At 43.6% G+C, this 21,310-nt stretch overlaps 1 protein-coding gene across 4 annotated transcripts in view; it reads left to right on the top strand.

Moving 5' to 3' along the window:
• Positions 1 to 21,310, top strand: part of grm7 (glutamate metabotropic receptor 7) — a 397,328-nt gene that overhangs the window by 310,396 nt on the left and 65,622 nt on the right. The gene's annotated exons all lie outside the window — the stretch shown is intronic.

Genomic DNA, 21,310 nt, shown 5'->3' with positions numbered 1-21,310 from the left:
TGGTAATCATAGTGAAACCATTTCTTTTTTAATTTTTCGTTCACCTTTTACACCTGTTGTTTTGGGCCATCCCTGGCTAGTTTGTCATAATCCTTCCATTAATTGGTCTAGTAATTCTATCCTCTCCTGGAACGTCTCTTGTCATGTGAAATGTTTAATGTCTGCTATCCCTCCTGTTTCCTCTGTCTCTTCTTCACAGGAGGAGCCTGGTGATTTGACAGGGGTGCCGGAGGAATATCACGATCTGCGCACGGTGTTCAGTCGGTCCAGGGCCACCTCTCTTCCTCCACACCGGTCGTATGATTGTAGTATTGATCTCCTTCCGGGAACCACCCCCCCCCGGGGTAGACTATACTCTCTGTCGGCTCCCGAACGTAAGGCTCTCGAAGATTATTTGTCTGTAGCTCTTGACGCCGGTACCATAGTCCCCTCCTCCTCTCCCGCCGGAGCGGGGTTTTTTTTTGTCAAGAAGAAGGACGGGTCTCTGCGCCCCTGCATAGATTATCGAGGGCTGAATGACATAACAGTGAAGAATCGTTATCCGCTTCCTCTTATGTCTTCAGCCTTCGAGATCCTGCAGGGAGCCAGGTTTTTCACTAAGTTGGACCTTCGTAACGCTTACCATCTCGTGCGCATCAGGGAGGGGGACGAGTGGAAGACGGCGTTTAACACTCCGTTAGGGCACTTTGAATACCGGGTTCTTCCTTTCGGCCTCGCTAACGCTCCAGCTGTCTTTCAGGCATTAGTCAATGATGTCCTGAGAGACATGCTGAACATCTTTGTTTTCGTTTACCTTGACGATATCCTGATTTTTTCACCGTCACTCCAGATTCATGTTCAGCACGTTCGACGTGTCCTCCAGCGCCTTTTAGAGAATTGTCTTTTTGTGAAGGCTGAGAAGTGCACTTTTCATGCCTCCTCCGTCACATTTCTCGGTTCTGTTATTTCCGCTGAAGGCATTAAGATGGATCCCGCTAAGGTCCAAGCTGTCATTGATTGGCCCGTCCCTAAGTCACGCGTCGAGCTGCAGCGCTTTCTCGGCTTCGCGAACTTCTATCGTCGTTTCATCCGTAATTTCGGTCAGGTGGCAGCTCCTCTCACAGCCCTTACTTCTGTCAAGACGTGCTTTAAGTGGTCCGTTTCCGCCCAGGGAGCTTTTGATCTCCTCAAGAATCGTTTTACATCCGCTCCTATCCTTGTTACACCTGACGTCTCTAGACAGTTCGTTGTCGAGGTTGACGCGTCAGAGGTGGGAGTGGGAGCCATCCTTTCTCAGCGCTCCCTCTCTGACGACAAGGTCCACCCATGCGCGTATTTTTCTCATCGCCTGTCGCCGTCGGAACGTAACTATGATGTGGGTAACCGCGAACTGCTCGCCATCCGGTTAGCCCTAGGCGAATGGCGACAGTGGTTGGAGGGGGCGACCGTTCCTTTTGTCGTTTGGACTGACCATAGGAACCTTGAGTACATCCGTTCTGCCAAACGACTTAATGCGCGTCAGGCGCGTTGGGCGCTGTTTTTCGCTCGTTTCGAGTTCGTGATTTCTTATCGTCCGGGCTCTAAGAACACCAAGCCTGATGCTTTGTCTCGTCTCTTCAGTTCTTCAGTAGCCTCCACTGACCCCGAGGGGATTCTCCCTGAGGGGCGTGTTGTCGGGTTGACTGTCTGGGGAATTGAGAGGCAGGTAAAGCAAGCACTCACTCAAACTCCGTCGCCGCGCGCTTGTCCTAGGAACCTTCTTTTCGTTCCCGTTCCTACTCGTCTGGCCGTTCTTCAGTGGGCTCACTCTGCCAAGTTAGCCGGCCACCCTGGCGTTCGGGGTACGCTTGCTTCCATTCGCCAGCGTTTCTGGTGGCCCACCCGGGAGCATGACACGCGTCGTTTCGTGGCTGCTTGTTCGGTCTGCGCGCAGACTAAGTCCGGTAACTCTCCTCCTGCCGGCCGTCTCAGGCCGCTTCCTATTCCCTCTCGACCGTGGTCTCACATCGCCTTAGATTTTGTCACCGGACTGCCTTCGTCAGCGGGGAAGACTGTTATTCTTACGGTTGTCGATAGGTTCTCTAAGGCGGCTCATTTCATTCCCCTTGCTAAGCTTCCTTCTGCTAAAGAGACGGCACAAATCATCATCGAGAATGTTTTCAGAATTCATGGCCTTCCGTCAGACGTCGTTTCGGACAGAGGTCCGCAATTCACGTCTCAATTTTGGAGGGAGTTTTGCCGTTTGATTGGGGCTTCCGTCAGTCTCTCTTCCGGCTTTCACCCCCAGTCTAACGGTCAAGCAGAACGGGCCAATCAGACTATTGGTCGCATCTTACGCAGTCTTTCTTTTCGCAACCCTGCGTCTTGGTCAGAACAGCTCCCCTGGGCAGAATACGCCCACAACTCGCTTCCTTCGTCTGCGACCGGGCTATCTCCTTTTCAGAGTAGCCTCGGGTACCAGCCTCCGTTGTTCTCATCTCAGTTCGCCGAGTCCAGCGTCCCCTCCGCTCAGGCTTTTGTCCAACGTTGCGAGCGCACCTGGAAGAGGGTCAGGTCTGCACTTTGCCGTTATAGGGCGCAGACTGTGAGAGCTGCTAATAAGCGTAGAACGAAGAGCCCTAGATATTGTCGCGGTCAGAGAGTTTGGCTCTCCACTCAGAACCTTCCCCTTAAGACGGCTTCTCGCAAGTTGACCCCGCGGTTCATTGGTCCATTCCGTATCTCTCAGGTCATTAATCCTGTCGCAGTGCGACTTCTTCTTCCGCGATATCTTCGTCGCGTCCACCCGGTCTTCCATGTCTCCTGTGTTAAGCCCGTTCTTCGCGCCCCCGCTCGTCTCCCCCCCCCCCCCCCATCCTTGTCGAGGGCGCACCTATCTACAGGGTCCGTAAAATCTTGGACATGCGTCCTCGGGGCCGTGGTCATCAGTACCTAGTTGACTGGGAGGGGTACGGTCCTGAGGAGAGGAGTTGGGTTCCCTCTCGGGACGTGCTGGACCGTGCGCTGATTGATGATTTCCTCCGTTGCCGCCAGGTTTCCTCCTCGAGTGCGCCAGGAGGCGCTCGGTGAGTGGGGGGGTACTGTCATGTACTGTCATGTTGTCTTGTCTCTGTCCTTTCCCTTCACCCTGTCTCCCTCTGCTGGTCGTGTTAGGTTACCTTTTCTCCCCCGCTTTCCCCCAGCTGTCCCTTGTCTCCTCTAACTACCCATTCACCCCGTTCCCCACCTGTTCCCTTTTTCCCTCTGATTAGGTCCCTATATCTCTCTCTGTTTCTGCTCCTGTCCTTGTCGGATTCTTGTTTGTTTGTGTCATTCATGCCTGAACCAGACTGCCGTCATGTTTGCTGTAACCTTGTCCTGTCCTGTCGGAATCTGCCGGTCCATCTGAGCCTACCTATGTTTGGTAATTAAAGAAGCTCTGTTTAAGTTGATTCGCTTTTGGGTCCTCATTCACGCACCGTAACATTAGTTAAATACAGTGGCTGTAAGTCACTCTGACCCATACCTTAGTTAAATACAGTGGCTGTAAGTCACTCTGACCCATACCTTAGTTAAATACAGTGGCTGTAAGTCACTCTGACCCATACCTTAGTTAAATACAGTGGCTGTAAGTCACTCTGACCCATACCTTAGTTAAATACAGTGGCTGTAAGTCACTCTGACCCATACCTTAGTTAAATACAGTGACTGTAAGTCACTCTGATCTATACCTTAGTTAAATACAGTGACTGTAAGTCACTCTGACCCATACCTTAGTTAAATACAGTGACTGTAAGTCACTCTGACCCATACCTTAGTTAAATACAGTGACTGTAAGTCACTCTGACCCATACCTTAGTTAAATACAGTGACTGTAAGTCACTCTGACCCATACCTTAGTTAAATACAGTGGCTGTAAGTCACTCTGACCCATACCTTAGTTAAATACAGTGGCTGTAAGTCACTCTGATCCATACCTTAGTTAAATACAGTGGCTGTAAGTCACTCTGACCTATACCTTAGTTAAATACAGTGGGTGTGAGTCTCTCTGACCTATACCTTAGTTAAATTCAGTGGCTGTAAGTCTCTCTGACCTATACCTTAGTTAAATACAGTGGGTGTGAGTCTCTCTGACCTATACCTTAGTTAAATTCAGTGGCTGTAAGTCTCTCTGATCTATACCTTAGTTAACTACAGTGGGTGTGAGTCTCTCTGACCTATACCTTAGTCAAATTCAGTGGCTGTAAGTCACTCTGATCCATACCTTAGTTAAATACAGTGGCTGTAAGTCACTCTGACCTATACCTTAGTTAAATACAGTGGGTGTGAGTCTCTCTGACCTATACCTTAGTCAAATTCAGTGGCTGTAAGTCTCTCTGACCTATACCTTAGTTCAATTCAGTGGGTGTGAGTCTCTCTGACCTATACCTTAGTTAAATGCAGTAAATGTAAGTCTCTCTGATCTATACCTTAGTTAAATAAAGTGGCTGTAAGCTACTCTGGATAAGCCCTAAATATAATTTAAATGTCAGCATATTAAAGCACTGAAATGTACAAACTGTACGAGCAGAAATTTGAGATATATGTAAATGTGTTTGTTGAGGGAAATTTGGCTATGTTTTCCATATGGTTTTCTTGAGTTGATGACGCTAATGTATTTTTAAGATATATCAGCTGACTACTTACTACTAACAAAACAGAGAGATGTTTAATTGGCTATTATATGGCTCAAATTATTGTAAAGCCAAATGAGAGGGAGAGAGAGAGAGAGAGTGATAGAGAAAGAAAGAGAAGGAGAGGGAGAGAGAGATAGGCAGGGAGGTGAGAGTGATGAGAGAGTGATGAGAGAGAGATATAGTGATAGAGAGAGGGAGGGAGGTGAGAGTGATGAGAGAGAGAGATAGGGAGGGAGGTGAGAGTGATGAGAGAGTGATGAGAGAGAGAGAGAGTGAAGGAGAGGGAGAGAGAGATAGGGAGGGAGGTGAGAATGATGAGAGAGAGAGAGAGAGGGGAGGGAGAGGGAGAGAGAGGGAGGGAGGTGAGAGTGATGAGAGAGTGATGAGAGAAGGAGAGGGAGAGAGAGAGGGAGGGAGGTGAGAGTGATGAGAGAGAGAGAGAGGAGAGTGAGAGAGAGAGATAGGGAGAGAGGTGAGAGTGATGAGAGAGTGATGAGAGAGAGAGAGAGTGATAGAGAAAGAAAGATAAGGAGAGGGAGAGAGGGAGGGAGGTGAGAGTGATGAGAGATAGGGAGGGAGGTGAGAGTGATGAGAGAGTGATGAGAGAGAGAGAGAGTGAAGGAGAGGGAGAGAGAGATAGGGAGGGAGGTGAGAGTGATGAGAGAGAGAGAGAGAGAGGGGAGGGAGAGAGAGATAGGGAGGGAGGTGAGAGTGATGAGAGAGTGATGAGAGAGAGAGTGATTGAGAAAGAAATAGGAGAGGGAGAGAGAGAGATAGGGAGGGAGGTGAGAGTGATGAGAGAGTGATGAGAGAGAGAGATAGTGATAGAGAAAGAAAGAGAAGGAGAGGGAGAGAGAGGGAGGGAGGTGAGAGTGATGAGAGAGAGAGATAGGGAGGGAGGTGAGAGTGATGAGTGAGTGATGAGAGAGAGAGATAGGGAGGGAGGTGAGAGTGATGAGAGAGAGAGAGATAGGGAGGGAGGTGAGAGTGATGAGAGAGTGATGAGAGAGAGAGTGAAGGAGAGGGAGAGAGAGATAGGGAGGGAGGTGAGAGTGATGAGAGAGAGAGAGAGAGGGGAGGGAGAGAGAGAGATAGGGAGGGAGGTGAGAGTGATGAGAGAGTGATGAGAGAGAGAGTGATAGAGAAAGAAAGAGAAGGAGAGGGAGAGAGAGATAGGGAGGGAGGTGAGAGTGATGAGAGAGAGAGAGAGAGGGGAGGGAGAGGGAGAGTGAGGGAGGGAGGTGAGAGTGATGAGTGAGTGAGGAGAGAGAGAGAGCAAAGGACTGGCTGAGAGTGATAAGAGTGTGTAGGCTGGAGGCAGAATAACATCAGACTAATACTTTCCTCTCCTATCCTTCCCACTGGTTGAATCAACATTGTTTCCATGTCATTTCAATTAAATGACGCTAAACCAACGTTGAATGCAAATTGAATTGACGTCTCCACCCGGTGTTTTGCCTCTTCCTGTATCAACTGGAACATTCCATTCCACTTTTCCTTAACTCCAGCTTCACTGGATTGTGTTGGGTCAATATACAGCAAATGATGTGGAAACCACATAGCCTGGTTCCTCTCTAGGTTTCTTCCTAGGTTTTGGCCTTTCTAGGGAGTTTTTCCTAGCCACCGTGCTTCTACACCTGCATTGCTTGCTGTTTGGGGTTTTAGGCTGGGTTTCTGTACAGCACTTTGAGATATCAGCTGATGTACGAAGGGCTATATAATTACATTTGAATTGAATTGAATTGAATTATTGGAATCATACAACAGAAGCCATATGGCATTATGTTCTAATGACCCACATGTAGGCTACAGTAAAACTCTTTTAGTAGATCATTTACCAACACAGATGTTTACTCTGTGTTAACTTGTTGTTTACTTGTTTTTCTTCAAGTATGATGACCGATGGTTTTAAATCGGCTTCTCATCTGACACCTCAGATTAACTAGCTACAGTAGATAATGAATATTGATCTGTCTTATCCCTGAAAGTGCTGGAAATGTGGGCAAATCTTTATCTGTAGGGTAAGTAATGAGTGACTTTAGATCAGATATCCCTGGTCCCATTACTGACTATAGATCAGATACCCTTGGTCCAAGTATTTACCTTAGATCAGATTTCCCTGGTCCCATTATGTACCTTAGATCAGATTTCCCTGATCCCATTATGTACCTTAGATCAGATTTCCCTGGTCCCATTATGTACCTTAGATCAGATTTACCTGGTCCCATTACTGACCATATATCAGATATCCCTGGTCCAAGTATTTACCTTAGATCAGATTTCCCTGGTCCCATGATGTACCTTAGATCAGATTTCCCTGGTCCCATTATGTACCTTAGATCAGATATCCCTGGTCCCATTATGTACCATAGATCAGATTTCCCTGGTCCCATTACTGACCATATATCAGATATCCCTGGTCCAAGTATTTACCTTGGATCAGATTTCCCTGGTCCCATTATGTACCTTAGATCAGATTTCCATGGTCCCATTATGAACCTTAGATCAGATATCCCTGGTCCCATTATGTACCTTAGATCAGATTTCCCTGGTCCCATTACTGACCATAGATCAGATATCCCTGGTCCAAGTATTTACCTTAGGTCAGATTTCCCTGGTCCCATTATGTACATTAGATCAGATTTCCCTGGTCCCATTATGTACCTTAGATCAGATTTCCCTGGTCCCATTATGTAGCTTAGATCAGATTTCCCTGGTCCCATTATGTACCTTAGATCAGATTTCCCTGGTCCCATGATGTACCTTAGATCAGATATCCCTGGTCCAAGTATTTACCTTAGATCAGATTTCCCTGGTCCCATTATGTACCTTAGATCAGATTTTCCTGGTCCCATTATGTACCATAGATCAGATTTCCCTGGTCCCATTATGTACCTTAGATCAGATTTCCCTGGTCCCATTATGTACCTTAGATCAGATTTCCTTGGTCCCATTATGTACCTTAGATCAGATTTCCCTGGTCCCATTATGTACCTTAGATCAGATTTCCCTGGTCCCATGATGTACCTTAGATCAGATTTCCCTGGTCCCATTATGTACCTTAGATCTGATTTCCCTGGTCCCATTATGTACCTTAGATCAGATTTCCTTGGTCCCATTATGTACCTTAGATCAGATTTCCCTGGTCCCATTATGTACCTTAGATCAGATTTCCCTGGTCCCATTATGTACCTTAGATCAGATTTCCCTGGTCCCATTATGTACCTTAGATCAGATTTCCCTGGTCCCATTATGTACCTTAGATCAGATTTCCTTGGTCCCATTATGTACCTTAGATCAGATTTCCCTGGTCCCATTATGTACCATAGATCAGATTTCCCTGGTCCAATTATGTACCTTAGATCAGATTTCCCTGGTCACATTATGTACCTTAGATCAGATTTCCCTGGTCCCATTATGTACCTTAGATCAGATATCCCTGGTCCCATTATGTACCTTAGATCAGATATCCCTGGTCCCATTATGTACCTTAGATCAGATATCCCTGGTCCCATTCTGTACCTTAGATCAGATTTCCCTGGTCCCATTATGTACCTTAGATCAGATTTCCCTGGTCCCATTACTGCAGTTCGATAATTGGGGACTATACGGTTATATCTGCCGTTTTGTCAAAAGTTTTTGACATAGTCTTTCAATGTTCTCTACCTACAGTATATTGTACTGTAAATATCCAAACTCATGTTTGTAAGTTCAAAATAATACTTGATAATACTTGATGCAACCATTCAAACCAATGAGGGTTAGGAAATATAAACCCAATAATCATATTTCTGCAGATAAAACCCATCTCTATTTATCATTCACTCCTACAGCAATGTTCCTAACTGAGACACTGGCAGATGTGGAGCATGTCAATCACCTTAAACAGAAATAGATGGTCTGTGTGTGCGTGTGTGCGTGTGTGTGTGTGTGTGTGTGTGTGTGTGTGTGTGTGTGTGTGTGTGTGTGTGTGTGTGTGTGTGTGCATTTCCACAGTGGCATTTCCAAGACTCGTTATAGGCGTGTGTGCGTGTGCGTGCATTATTGACGTCCCTGCGGTGATATCCGCTGGACAGACGGGTTTAAGTTCATGAAATATTGTGTGGATGAACGACGGGTGGGTGGCGGGCGGGTTGAACAAAGAAAACAATGTTTAAAAATCCATTAATGTGTTATTCTTGTGCAATTTATAAGCCTAGCTATAGGGCCTAAGTGCAGAGTGCCAAATACACGCCAACTGCCAAATGCTTTTTGGAACTTGGGAAGAAAAAGGGAACACCAATCCATTAAGGTAAAAAGGACAATGTTGGACTTTAATTGAATTAGAGAAAAAAAATGTGAAGTGGAGAGTTGAAAATAAAGAGTTGGGAGATCCAGGGAGGGTCAGAACAGTCTAATGTTTGAGAAAGAGTTGGTGTTGTAAGTTGTAAGAGAGGTCCATCTTCTGACAATAACAGGCTCCTGAACAGCTCCTATCCCCAAGCCATAGGACTGCTAAATAGTTAACAAAATGGCTATCCGAGTTGACCCTTGTATTTGATTTATATTTTTACAAGGTCTCCATGCAGACTCACAGGACTGTAAACACCAGTGGTGGTCGTTGCCATTTATGACGAGGGAGGAAAAGTATTTGTCTTATGACCATGGATTTATTTCTATTACAGCATATTGGATGACTGTCCTTCATATTCCATTCAACCAGCCCAATGTAACATCGAACGGTTTAGACTCCAACCTAGCCTATGAATGAATGTTTACAGCACAGGTCGAAAGAAAAATGTTCATGGTCAAAGTGACAGACAGTGACACATTCAATACCGCCTTGCACGCTCTTGCGAAGCCTCTAGCTGATCTAGGGTGTAATCATTAGTCCAGCAGTTGCAAACGAGAGTTTATATTGGACAAATTCAGGTATGTTTATCCCCATTTTGTTCTGTTTGCTTCCGTTTAAGAAACGTCTTCCAACTGAATCGAATGAATACACCCTTAATCACACACAAACACAGTTCACTTTCATAGCAGCCTCATACAAACGGCATGATCATGTTCTTCTCGCATCTATGCTCACCTCCTCTCACCTTTTCAGTTCACTTGTGGACTTCAGTGCACAACACATCAGCTGTCTCTGACTAGGTGAAAAAACCTTTTCAAGCCAAACCTTCACATCATAACCGTTAACTGCTACACACAGCCTTCATCGTTGTCACCATATTAGCTAACGTCATCGTTCACACAGCTACTAGAAGTAATGCATTAGTAAACCTGCTACAATCACTCAGTACAGTGCACAGTCGGCAAGCAGTTTAGCAGTTAACCGGTGGGCCCCGTGGCAATAAATAAATAAAAACTGAAAGCTTACCTTGACTTGGAAGAGTTCCAGTGTTGGATCGCCTTAGCCAGCTAGCTAACATAGCATCCCACTCTGTTTGAGCCGTGTGTAGGATATACTAGCTAGCTGCATTTGCTAGCTAGGTAAGTGAAAGTGAAAAGAATACTACAGAATCTCTCTCTCTCTCTTTCTTCACCTTACTTTTTGAAGAAATTAATTAATTGTCTTAATCTTTGCGTCAACTACTCACCACATGTTATGCACCGCAGTGCTAGCTAACTGTAGCCTATGCTTTCAGTACTAGGTTCATTCTCTGATCCTATGATTGGGTGGTCAACATGTCCGTTCATGCTGCAAGAGCTAAGATAGGTTGGAGGACGTTCTCCAGAAGTTATCAGAACTACTGTGTAAGTCTATGGAAAGGGGTGAGAACCATGAGCCTCCTAAGTTTTGTATTGAAGTCAATGTAGCCACAGGAGGACGTAAGCCAGCTGTCCTCCGGCTACACCATGGTCCTACCCTACAGAGTGCTGCTGAGGCTACTGTAGATCTTCATTGCAAAACAGTGTGTTTTATTCAATGATTTGGTTTTAAATGTGATATTTAGTATAGTTTTATCTAAAAAGGATAATTGATTATAACTTTTTTCATGTTTCACTTTCTACATTTTTCTGAAACTCACAGAGGAGGATGGTCCTCCCCTTCCTCCTCTGAGGATCCTCCACTGTTACACACGTAAACACACACGCACACACACACACACACACACACACACACACACACACACAAATTCACTTCATTTGCTCACACCACATTTTTTATAATTGTTATTTTATTTCACCTTTATTTAACCAGGTAGGCCAGTTGAGAACACCTTTATTTAACCAGGTAGGCCAGTTGAGAACACCTTTATTTAACCAGGTAGGCAAGTTGAGAACATGTTCTCATTTACAATTGCGACCTGGCCAAGATAAAGCAAAGCAGTTCGAAACATACAACGACACAGAGTTACACATGGAGTAAAACAAACATACAGTCAATAATACAGTAAAAACAAGTCTATATACGATGTGAGCAAATGAGGTGTGATAAGGGAGGTAAAGGCAAAAAAAGGCCATGGTGGCAAAGTAAATACAATATAACAAGTAAAACACTGGAATGGTAGATTTGCAGTGGAAGAATGTGCAAAGTAGAGATATAAATAATGGGGTGCAAAGGAGCAAAATAAATCAATCAATAAATATAGTTTTTTTGGGCTAAACTATAGATGGGCTAAGTACAGGTGCAGTAATATGTGAGCTACTCTGACAGCTGGTGCTTAAAGCTAGTGAGGGAGATAAGTGTCATTGGCAGCAGAGAACTGGAAAGAGAGGGGGCCAAAGGAAGAATTGGTTTATATAACATGCACACACACACACATGTATCAGTACTCTACACACACACACACTCACCATATACACTGCTCCTACTCTGTTTATTATATATCCTAATACCTAGTCACCTTACCCCATACATATCTACCTCTATCACTCCAGTATCCCTGTACATTGTAAATATAGTACTGAACTAAACCTGTACATAGTATGGTTACCCTTGTAGATATCTACCTCCATCACTCCAGTACATTGTAAATATGGTCCTGGGACTGACCCTGTATATAGTATGCTTACTTCTCGTGTTATTTCTTATTTTCTATCTTATGTTTTTGTTCTTATGTTATTTTTGGTAGTACAGTGCATTGATATTGATTACTGCAATGTTGGATACAGAGCTTGCAAGAAAGGTAGTTCACTGTACTTGTGAACGTGATATTAAATCAAATTTGACAGTCACTTTTTTATTTAACCCTTATTTTGCCGGGTAATTTGACCGAGAACACATTCTCATTAACAGCGACGACCTGGGGAATAGTTACAGGGGAGAGGAGGGGGATGAATGACGAAGCTGGGGATGATTAGGTGACCGTGATGGTGTGAAGGTTAGATTGAGGTTTAACACCCTTTAACACCCTTATTCTTACAATAAGTGCCATTGGATCTTCAGCAAAGACCGGGAGAAAATGCAATTAATTATTTTAAAATGAGATCAGTTTGACCGATTTTCAGGAAATGAATAGCTGTTAAAATAACCCAACTTGCTTTTGAAAAGATTTCAGTTTGAATTAGATGTATATTTCATGTGGATGAAATAGGAAAGGAAAGTAGTCAATTGTACAACTGAATACCCTCAAATACTATTAGCTTTTATGATACTGATAAAGTCAGCACCTTTACAGACGGCCCCTAAACGTGATAGTATTTCAATCAGCTTTAATGATACTGATAAAGTTGGCACCTTTACAGACGGTCCCTAAATGTGATTGAAATACTATCAGCTTTAAAGATACTGATAAAGTTGGCACCTTTACAGACGGTCCCTAAATTTGATTGAAATACTATCAGCTTTAATGATACTGATAAAGTTGGCACCTTTACAGACGGTCCCTAAATTTGATTGAAATACTATCAGCTTTAATGATACTGATAAAGTCAGCACCTTTACAGACGGCCCCTAAATGTGATTGAAATACTATCAGCTTTAATGATACTGATAAAGTCAGCACCTTTACAGACGGACCCTAAATGTGATTGAAATGCTATCAGCTTTAATGATACTGATAAAGTCAGCAACTTTATAGACGGCCCCTAAATGTGATTGAAATACTATCAGCTTTAATGATACTGATAAAGTTGGCACCTTTACAGACGGTCCCTAAATGTGATTGAAATACTATCAGCTTTAATGATACTGATAAAGTTGGCACCTTTACAGACAGTCCCTAAATGTGATTGAAATACTATCAGCTTTAATGATACTGATAAAGTCTGCACCTTTACAGACGGACCCTAAATGTGATTGAAATACTATCAGCTTTAATGATACTGATAAAGTCAGCACCTTTATAGACGGCCCCTAAATGTGATTGAAATACTATCTGCTTTAATGATACTGATAAAGTTGGCACCTTTACAGACGGTCCCTAAATGTGATAGAATTTCAATCAGCTTTAATGATACTGATAAAGCTAGCACCTTTACAGACGGTCCACAACCGCAACATTAATTTCTTGCAGTAAATTTAGAGACCAAATGTACATTTTGACTCGGGAACAGGAATGGAGAATAGTGCTTTCTTTCAGCATCTTGAGAAAAGCAGAGATGAAAGAAGAAAGAGAAAGCTTTACCGATATCAACTAGATTGAAGCATTCAATTTGGGGGGGGCAGCAGGTAGCCGGGCGGCTAGAGGGTTGGGCCAGCAACCAAAAGGTTGCTAGATCAAATCCCCGAGCTGACAAGGAACAAAATCTGTCGTTCTGCCCTGAACAAGGCAGTTAACCCTCTGTTCCTAGGCCGTCATTGTAAATAAGAATATGTTTTTAACTGACTTACCTAGTTGGATAAATAAAAATAAAGTGGTTTATTTAGTCTTTTAGGGCAACAAGTAATGACAGAAGAGAAGCTGTATGTACTGTATCTAATTATAGATGAACAAAATATGTCAGAAGCTTGAAGCAAAAAACAGAGGCGTATGTAAAAAGGCCTGTCAAAAAATATTTCTGTCATCTCTGACTGTACATTACATTTTCTGTGTTTCCGGATTAGGGTCATTTGCAGGTCTCACATTTTCACTTTATCACTTAAAGTCAGACGGTTGCGTATGGGTTGTTAGCAATTGCGTGCGGGTGAACAAACAGCTGACCCGCGCAGCGTGCGTGTGTGCAAAACCTGTGTACTTTTATATTTTTAACGAGCTCCAAACCAATTGTGCTATTGTGTGTGTTTTTGTTGCGATATTTGTCACTTATTTTGTACATAATGTTTCTTGCCGCTGTGTCTAATGACCGACAAGAGCTTCTCGATATAAGGACATCGATTACTCACCTCTACTGGATGAAGATTGTTTTCTTTAAGGAGTCGGACTCGAAGAGTGTCAACATAGAGAGTGTCAACATAGAGAGTGTCAACATAGAGAGTGTCAACATAAAGAGTGTCAGCATAGAGAGTGTCAACATAGAGAGGGTCAACATAGAGAGTGTCAACATAGAGAGTGTCAACATAGAGAGTGTCAACATAGAGAGTGTCAGCATAGAGAGTGTCAGCATAGATAGTGTCAACATAGAGAGGGTCAACATAGAGAGTGTCAACATAGAGTGTCAACATAGAGAGTATCAACATAGATAGTGTCAACATAGAGAGGGTCAACATAGAGAGTGTCAACATAGAGAGTGTCAACATAGAGAGTATCAACATAGAGAGTGTCAACATAGAGTGTCAACATAGAGAGTGTCAGCATAGATAGTGTCAACATAGAGAGTGTCAACATAGAGAGTGTCAACATAGAGAGTGTCAACATAGAGAGTATCAACATAGAGAGTGTCAACATAGAGAGTGTCAACATAGAGAGTGTCAACATAGAGTGTCAACATAGAGAGTGTCAACATAGAGAGTGTCAACATAGAGAGTGTCAACATAGAGAGTGTCATCATAGAGAGTACATCAAAGAGAGTGTCAACATATAGAGTGACATCATAGAGAGTGACATCATAGAGAGTGTCAACATAGAGAGTGTCAACATAGAGAGTGTCAACATAGAGAGTGTCAACATAGAGAGTGTCAACATAGAGAGTGTCAACATAGAGAGTGTCAGCATAGAGAGTGTCAGCATAGATAGTGTCAACATAGAGAGGGTCAACATAGAGAGTGTCAACATAGAGAGTGTCAACATAGAGAGTATCAACATAGAGAGTGTCAACATAGAGTGTCAACATAGAGAGTGTCAGCATAGATAGTGTCAACATAGAGAGTGTCAACATAGAGAGTGTCAACATAGAGAGTGTCAACATAGAGTATCAACATAGAGAGTGTCAACATAGAGAGTGTCAACATAGAGAGTGTCAACATAGAGTGTCAACATAGAGAGTGTCAACATAGAGAGTGTCAACATAGAGAGTGTCAACATAGAGAGTGTCATCATAGAGAGTACATCAAAGAGAGTGTCAACATATAGAGTGACATCATAGAGAGTGACATCATAGAGAGTGTCAACATAGAGAGTGTCAACATAGAGAGTGTCAACATAGAGAGTGTCAGCATAGAGAGTGTCAGCATAGATAGTGTCAACATAGAGAGGGTCAACATAGAGAGTGTCAACATAGAGAGTGTCAACATAGAGAGTATCAACATAGAGAGTGTCAACATAGAGAGTGTCAACATAGAGAGTGTCAACATAGAGAGGGTCAACATAGAGAGTGTCAACATAGAGAGTGTCAACATAGAGTGTCAACATAGAGAGTGTCAACATAGAGAGTGTCAACATAGAGAGTGTCAACATAGAGAGTGTCAACATAGAGAGTGTCAGCATAGATAGTGTCAACATAGAGAGTGTCAACATAGAGAGTGTCAACATAGAGAGTATCAACATAGAGAGTGTCAACATAGAGAGGGTCAACATAGAGAGTGTCAACATAGAGAGTGTCAACATAGAGTGTCAACATAGAGAGTGTCAACATAGAGAGTGTCAACATAGAGAGTGTCAACATAGAGTGTCAACATAGAGAGTGTCAGCATAGATAGTGTCAACATAGAGAGTGTCAACATAGAGAGTGTCAACATAGAGAGGGTCAACATAGAGAGTGTCAACATAGAGAGTGTCAACATAGAGTGTCAACATAGAGAGTGTCAACATAGAGAGTGTCAACATAGAGAGTGTCAACATAGAGTGTCAACATAGAGAGTGTCAGCATAGATAGTGTCAACATAGAGAGTGTCAACATAGAGAGTGTCAACATAGAGAGTGTCAACATAGAGAGTATCAACATAGAGAGTGTCAACATAGAGAGTGTCAACATAGAGAGTGTCAACATAGAGTGTCAACATAGAGAGTGTCAACATAGAGAGTGTCAACATAGAGAGTGTCAACATAGAGAGTGTCATCATAGAGAGTACATCAAAGAGAGTGTCATCATATAGAGTGACATCATAGAGAGTGACATCATAGAGAGTGTCAACATAGAGAGTGTCAACATAGAGAGTGTCAACATAGAGAGTGACATCATAGAGAGTGACATCATAGAGAGTGTCAACATAGAGAGTGGACTGAGCACACACCCCTGGGGAGCTCCAGTGTTGGGGATCAGCACGTGCCTGGAGCACACGTCCTGGTAATCCGTCTGGCCCCGCAGCCTCGAGTATGTTGACCTGTTTAAAGGTCTTACTCACGTCAGCTACGGAGAGTGTGATCACACAGTCGTCCGGAACAGCTGATGCTCTCATGCATGCCTCAGTGTTGCTTGCCTTGATGTGAGCATAGAAGGGATTTAGCTCGTCTGGTAGGCTCGTGTCACTGGGCAGCTCGCGGCTTTGCTTCCCTTTGTAGTCTGTAATAGTTTGCGGGCCATGCCACATAAGACGAGCGTCGGAGCCGGTGTAGTATGACTCAATCTCAGGAGGATAGAGTTGTGGTCAGATTTACCAAATGGATGGTGAGGGAGAGCTTTGCGTCTCTGTGTGTGGAGAACAGGTGATCTAGAATTTTTTCCCCTCTGTTTTCACATTTAACATGCTGATTGAAATGAGGTAAAACTGATTTAAGTTTCCCTGCATTAAAGTCTCCGGCCACTAGGAGCGCCGCCTCTGGTTGAGTGGTTTCCTGTTTGCTTATTTCCTTATACAGCTGACTGAGTGCGGTCTTTGTGCCAGCATCTGTCTGTGGTGGTAAATACATGGCCACGAAAAGTATAGCTGAGAACTCTCTAGACAAGTAGTGTGGCCTGCAATTTATCACAATATACTCTACTTCAGGCGAGCAAAATCTCGAGACTTCCTTAGATTTCGTGCACCAGCTGTTGTTTACAATCATGCACAGACCGCCCCCCCCCCCCCTCATCTTATCAGAGTGTGCTGTTCTATCTTTCCGGTGCAGTGTATATCCCGAATTTCCAATCCGTTTTTCAGCCTACGATTCTTTTGATGTCACATTGGAAGGATATTCGTGATCGTACTTCGTCTAATTTATTGTCCGACGTGATCGCTGTCCTGATTTCCAGAAGCTATTTTTTGCCGTAAGATACGTTTACAGAAACATTATGTGCAAAATAAGTTACAAATAACGTGGAAAAAAACACATAATAATAGCACCATTGGTTGGGCGTCCTTAAAACTGCTGCCATTACTTCTGCCGCCATTTTAATCTGTGTGCAGATGATGATGTGCAAGTAGAGATACTGGGGTGCAAAGGAGCAAGAGGATAAATAACAATAATGGGATGAGTTATTTGGGTGTGCTATTTACAGATTGGCTGTGTACAGGTGCAGTGATCGGTAAGCTGCTCTGACAGTTGATGCTTAAATTTAGAGAGGGAGATATAAGACTCCAGCTTCAGTGATTTTTGCAATTCGTTCCAGTCATTGGCAGCAGAGAACTGGAAGGAAAGACAGCCAAAGAACGTTTTGGCTTTGGGGATGACCAGTAAAATATACCTGCTGGGGCGCGTGCTACGGGTGTGTGTTGCTGTGGTGACTAGTGATAATCAAAGAGAGTGCCATCATAGAGATTGCCACCATAGAGACTTTCATCACAGACAGTGTCACCACAGAGAGTGTCACAACAGAGAGTGTCACCATAGAGAGTGTCATCACAGAGAGTGTCACCACAGAGAGTGTCACTATAGCGTCACCATAGAGAGTGTCACCATAGTACGTGCCATCACAGAGAGTGTCACCATAGAGAGTGTCACCATAGAGAGTGTCACCACATAGAGTGTCACCACAGAGAGTGTCACCATAGAGAGTGTCACCACAGAGAGTGTCACCACAGAGAGTGTCACCATAGAGATTGTCACCATTGAGAGTGTCATCACAGAGAGTGTCACCATAGAGAGTGTCACCACAGAGAGTGTCACCATAGAGAGTGTCATCACAGAGAGTGTCACCACAGAGAGTGTCACTATAGTGTCACCATAGAGAGTGTCACCATAGTACGTGTCATCACAGAGAGTGTCATTACAGAGAGTGTCACCATAGAGTGTGTCATCACCGACAGTGTCACCATAGAGAGTGTCACCACAGAGTGTCACTATAGCGAGTGTCACTATAGAGAGTGTCACTATAGAGAGTGTCACCATAGAGTGTCACCACCGAGAGTGTCACCACAGAGAGTGTCATCACAGAGTGTCATCACAGAGAGTGTCTATTTGCTCACAGTAGATGACTCATAGGAGGCCTCTGAACCTTCGAGGAGACATCCAGCTTCGAGTCGACACTATTCTGCATATATCTCCTCATTTTTAAAGATGTCAGAATGTAGGACAGACAGGTTCAGTACTCTGTGGCTGAGTCTCCAAACCCCAGCATGCCTCCAAAATGGCACCCCAGTCACTACATAGGGCGGCACTTTCGAACAAGGCACTTAAGGCTCTGGTCAAACATAGTGCACTGCACGTATAGGGAATAGGTTGCTATTTGGGATGCACACCCGTTACAAAATATTCCAGACTATTAAATTGTTTTAAATGGTGTACAAAGGAGCTATAATAATATCTTCATACTTATTCATTGTGATTAAACTATGGACATCTTGCTCAGGTCTAACTCTCAGAGGTGACATCACTTCAAAAAGAGGTGTTGAATAATTTAAAGTGTAGCAGCGTAGCAGCCTTTCATCCTGTTCTATTTCATACAGTGTTCCATGTTAATGACTGATTTAGTGACGAACTTTCCCTCCTGGATATAAATAATAATAAATTAAATCCATCCAATGACCACCTCGATGTATGACTGTTTCACACACTAGCTACAGCAGTGGGATGTGTCGAAAAACACTAGCGATCTCGGCACTCAGAACTAAATCGGCTGCGACCGAGTCTTGTCACACGAGTTGATGTTAAGGTTATCTCTTTGTGGACAGATGTTATCAGTAAATGGTAGTCACAGCTGTCGACAGACTGTGGGACGCGGCCACTAACGAGGAACTTTGATATTGAACGCTGATTTTTCGTCACTGATAATTTGGACAAATCACAATTTTGCAGGTGATCACATCTTTCGAGGGGATATTTGGTACGTAGACTTGTCCGAAACTGGCTGAAAGATTAATTTTAGAGGTGAAGACTTGGCTAGCCTGAAACTGTCTGGAAGTTTCCTTTTAGAGGTGAAGACTTGGATAGCCTGAAACTGTCTGGAAGTTTCCTTATAGAGGTGAAGACTTGGATAGCCTGAAACTGTCTGGAAGTTTCCTTTTAGAGGTGAAGACTTGGATAGCCTGAAACTGTCTGGAAGTTTCCTTATAGAGGTGAAGACTTGGATAGCCTGAAACTGTCTGGAAGTTTCCTTTTAGAGGTGAAGACTTGGCTAGCTTGAAACTGTCTGGAAGTTTCCTTATAGAGGTGAAGACTTGGCTAGCCTGAAACTGTCTGGAAGTTTCCTTTTAGAGGTGAAGACTTGGCTAGCCTGAAACTGTCTGGAAGTTTCCTTATAGAGGTGAAGACTTGGATAGCCTGAAACTGTCTGGAAGTTTCCTTTTAGAGGTGAAGACTTGGCTAGCTTGAAACTGTCTGGAAGTTTCCTTATAGAGGTGAAGACTTGGCTAGCCTGAAACTGTCTGGAAGTTTCCTTTTAGAGGTGAAGACTTGGCTAGCCTGAAACTGTCTGGAAGTTTCCTTATAGAGGTGAAGACTTGGATAGCCTGAAACTGTCTGGAAGTTTCCTTTTAGAGGTGAAGACTTGGCTAGCCTGAAACTGTCTGGAAGTTTCCTTTTAGAGGTGAAGACTTGGCTAGCCTGATACTGTCTGGAAGTATCCTTTTAGAAGAGCGGAAAAATTGGCTAATCTTGTCAGTACATTTTCTAACACGTCTTCCCCCCCGGGACTTAATCGAGAATCTGAAGCAATTTCATTGAATTTCAGGTGTCCGAGAATAATCTTAAGGCTATCACTAGAGACTTAACACTAGTAAAGCTGTTTAGAGTTTTCCAATCTTCTATAACATAGTAAGTATCTAATGTTCAATGCAAAACAGGGCACTTGCAATCACCTGCTTATGGAGGTGATTTCACAACATGGAAAGATGTTCTGTTGAGATCTGAGTTAGATTGTCTGATGTTCACACTAATGTTGATGGTTTATTTTCTAAGCTCCTCTCCATGATGAGCTTGGCATGAAGGAGATGGAGCCGGTCGGATGGAGAGAGTGAGTGGGAAGAATGTAGGGATGAATGGATGGAGGGTGGGACGTGATATAAGAGAGAGAGAGAGAGGTGAGAGAGGAGAGGTGAGAGAGGAGAGGTGAGAGAGAGATGTGAGAGAGAGAGAGAGAGAGAGAGAGAGAGAGAGAGAGAGAGAGAGAGAGAGAGAGAGAGAGAGAGAGAGAGAGAGAGAGAGAGAGAGAGAGAGAGAGAGAGGTGGAGAACAGAGGAAAACAAGTCTGTTTTTTTCTTTATCTGCATGAGGATGGCTATCAGTCTGTAGATTAGGTTATTCTGAGTTTGTCTTTTGTTGTGGTGTTGGAATGCTTGACCTTGTCCCATCAGCCATCCTTCCGGATGTGTCATAGGAAAGTTTGAAGGATTTTTTTCATTCAAGTTTGAAGGATTTTTTCCCCCTAGTCCCCAAGTGACAGTCAGTCAGCCAGACTCCAGGTAACAATCAGCCCGACTCCAGGTAACAGTCAGTCAGACGGTTTTCACAGCGGTGACAGTCTTAGTTGGAGAGGGACAGTTATCTGTGGGTTTGTTAGGGAAAATACTAGTCGTGAGTGTTTTTTTAAAACACAACAGTCGTGAGTCATGCTTTACTTGAAGAAAATCTGTCTGTCCACGGATATGTCTAGGCCCTAGTTAACTTTAACGGTTAAGGTCTAACACACCAGTAGGGATTCGCCTGCAGACAGTACATAGCACCTCTGTGTGTGTCGGCAGTCAATCTCTTTTGTGTCCAAACAGAAAAAGACCTTGGAAGTTGTTAGCCACTCAGCCTTGTTAAAACACTTCAAACCAGAATTGTACACAGTTTAGCAGATGCTAGAGCGGCTGCAGCGAAATGCTTATGTTACTAGCTCCTAACGATGCAGTAAAATGTCAAACAACTAAAATGTAAGGAAACAAATACACAAAAAAAACAAAACAAGAAATCAAGAATGGCGGAATGAATCTGATTTTATTTTTTTTATTTTTTTTTATTTCACCTTTATTCAACCAGGTTGTCTAGTTGAGAACTAATTCTCATTTACAACTGCTACCTGGCCAAGATAAAGCATAGCAGTGTGAACAGACAACACAGAGTTAGACATGGAGTAAACAATAAACAAGTCAATAA

This window comes from Oncorhynchus mykiss, chromosome 7, assembly GCF_057628025.1.
Source record: "Oncorhynchus mykiss isolate SJ-2025 chromosome 7, ASM5762802v1, whole genome shotgun sequence".
Lineage (NCBI taxonomy): Eukaryota > Metazoa > Chordata > Actinopteri > Salmoniformes > Salmonidae > Oncorhynchus > Oncorhynchus mykiss.
The sequence above is the reverse complement of the archived record's forward strand: the minus strand, read 5'-3'. Positions and strand labels throughout refer to the sequence as shown.